The sequence below is a fragment of the Ranitomeya variabilis genome, chromosome 2, assembly GCF_051348905.1.
Source record: "Ranitomeya variabilis isolate aRanVar5 chromosome 2, aRanVar5.hap1, whole genome shotgun sequence".
NCBI lineage: Eukaryota > Metazoa > Chordata > Amphibia > Anura > Dendrobatidae > Ranitomeya > Ranitomeya variabilis.
This window is the reverse complement of record NC_135233.1, coordinates 605449226-605452427: the sequence shown is the minus strand read 5'-3', so window position 1 is coordinate 605452427 and position 3202 is coordinate 605449226.

The window sequence follows — 3202 nt, the reverse complement described above, 5'->3', positions numbered from 1 at the left end:
CATCCGCGCGTGCGCAGATGGCTATCGCGGCGGCCATTTTCGTGAAGCAGAGTTCGCATCTCGGCTTCACGAAAATGGCCGCCGCGATAGCCATCTGCGCACGCGCGGATGCCCGCGGCCATTTTCCTGAAGCCGCGGCCAGCAGAGCGCCGCTTCTGCGCACGCGCGGCCAAAGCAAGATGGCCGCGCCCACCGACCACCAATGAAATAACGGACATCGCTGCTATTTTCACTCCCCTGTGCAGGATTCGGGACCTTGGACATGCGCACACCACTACGCCACCAACGTAATGATGAGCCTGATCTGGGGGAAAAACGGCGCTGTGACCACGCCCATCCGACCTGACCAACTTGAGTGACAGGACAAAACGGCCACTTCACAAAGGTATTTCGGCAGCCTAACGGGGGTGTAAAGGCACCGAAAAGGCAGTAATGTAAAGCCCAGCTCTGCCCCTATTTCACACTATTTTTATCTAATTTTTAAAAAACGGGGTGATAGGTTCCCTTTAAGCGACGCGACAACGATGCCGATCGCTGCAGCATCGCTGGAGAGCTGTCACACAGACCGCTCTCCAGCGACCAACGATGCCGAGGCCCCCGGGTAAACATCGGGTTGCTAAGCGCAGGGCCGCGCTTAGTGACCCGATGTTTACCCTGGTTACCAGCGTAAAATGTAAAAAAACCAAACAGTACATACTTACATCGGCGTCCGCTTCCTGCACTGACTGAGCGCCGGCCCTAACAGCAGAGCGGTGACGTCACCGCTGTGCTGTACTTTCACTTTCACTTTACGGCGCTCAGTCAGTGTGGGAAGCGGACGCCGGGGGATGCGAAGGTGAGTATGTACTGTTTGTTTTTTTTACATTTTACACTGGTAACCAGGGTAAACATCGGGTTTCTAAGCGCGGCCCTGTGCTTAGTAACCCGATGTTTACCCTGGTTACCAGTGTAAAACATCGCTGGCATCGTTGCTTTTGGTGTCAAACACGACGATACACGCCGGTCTGACGACCAAATAAAGTTCTGAACTTTGTTCAACGACCAGCGATATCACAGCAGGATCCTGATCGCTGCTGCGTGTCAAACTAAACGATATCGCTAGCGAGGACGCTGCAACGTCACGGATCGCTAGCGATATCGTTTAGTGTGAAGGTACCTTTAGGGAAAAAAAAAATTTCCTCTGTTTCATTTCCATAAATCCTGATGTTCCTCTGAAACACAGCACTGTTTACCCGATAGACTCAGGTAACACCACAGCACTTCCATCACTGGACCGTACCTGTAAGTCTTTGAGGCACGGGTGGCCCACCCCACCTGAGCACGGGGAGAACATACAAACTCCTTGCAGATGTTGTCCATAGTGGGATTAGAACTGTGGACTCCCATGCTGCAAAGCACCAGTCGTTTCCACTGGGCTACCGTGCTGCTTGAAAGATAACCTTTGGCAAAGTTGCTGATATTACTACCAGCATCTATGGGAAGATCAGGAAAAACTAAATCAGGTCTATTTGCAATTTCCCATAGTGGGATTAGAACCCATAATTCTCATGCTTTAAAGCACCAGTGCTTTCTGCCTTTCCACTGGGCCACAATGCTGCTTCGAGTTGCACCATGAGAAATTGCAAATGGACCTATTCTAGTTTTTCCTGATCTACCCATTGGTGCTGGTAGAAATGACTAATCAATTTGTTACTATGTTAGAACATTGATCCACTCAGGATACTTGCCCAAAAGGGAGACAGGCAAGCAGCCCTCCTGGACAAAGCACAGGTGACACATCATTAGCCACAGAACTTCCATCACTGGACCATACTTGTATGTCTTTAGCACATGGGTGGCCACCCACCTGAGCACAGGGAGAACATACAAACTCCTTGCAGATGTCAAACATGGTGGGATTAGAACCCTGGACTCCCATGCTGTAAAACACCAGTCCTTTCCATTGGGATACCATGCTGCTCAGAAGATAACCTTCGGAAAAGTCGCTGATATTACTACCAGCACCAATGGGAAGATCAGGAAAAACTAAAGCAGATCCATTTGCAACTTCCCATGATGGGATTAGAACCCAGAATTCTCATGCTGTAAAGCACAAGTGCTTTCCACTGGGCCACCAGGCTGCTTCAAATCCCACCAAGAGAAATTGCAAATGGATCTGTTCTAGTTTTTCCTGATCTTCCCATTGGTGCTGGTAGAAATATCAATGACTTAGCCAAAAATAATGTTCCAAGCAGCATGGTGGCCCAGTGGAAAGGACCGGTGCTTTGCAGCATGGGAGTTGTGAGTTCTAATACCATTGTTGGAGGTTGAAAATGGACCTGCTTTAGTTTTTGCTGTTCTTCTCATTGGTGCTGGTAGAAATATCAATGACTTTACCAAAGGTGATCCTATCTTTCGAGCAGCACGGTAGCCCAGTGGAAAGCTTTGCAGCATGGGAGTCCAGGTTTCTAATCCCACCATGGATGACATCTGCAAGGAGTTTGTATGTTCTTCCCATCCTCAGGTGGGTGGTCACCCATGTGCCAAAGACATACGGTCCAGTGATGGAAGTGCTGTGGTGTTACCTGTGTCTATCAGGTAAACAGTGCCTATCCTGTGTTTCTGAGGAACATCAGGATTTATGGAAATGGAGCTGAGGAAAGTCCAAAAACTCCTTTTCGCTGAGCTGCTTATATACAAATCAATTTGTTACTGTTTATGTCAGAACATTGATCCAATCAGGATACTTGCCCCAAAGGGGAGACCATGGACCATACCATGCACAAGTGACACATCATTAGCCATAGAACTTCCATCACTGGCACTTACCTGAATGTCTTTAGCACATGGGCAGCCACCCACCTGAGCATGGGGAGAACATACAAACTCCTTGCAGACAGGGGCGTAACTACCGCGGTCGCAGGGGTCGCAATTGCGACGGGGCCCGCAGTGCTTAGGGGCCCCGACTCTGAGTTACAAAATGGGCCGCCGGCCCTTTAAATAAACCCAGTGGCGTAGGAAGGGGGTGCGGGGGGGGGCGGCACAATGCGGGGGTGAGTCAGTGGCGTATCTAGAGGGGAGCAGCCGGCAGGGGGGCGCAGTCGGGCCGCCTAAAGCGGCGGTCCGCAGTGTCTCCCCCGGCGGCTGCATTCTGTCACCCCCCGCACTGGGAGTCAGCTGTTCTCTGTGCCGACTGTCAAGCTGACAGCCGGCACAGAGAAGC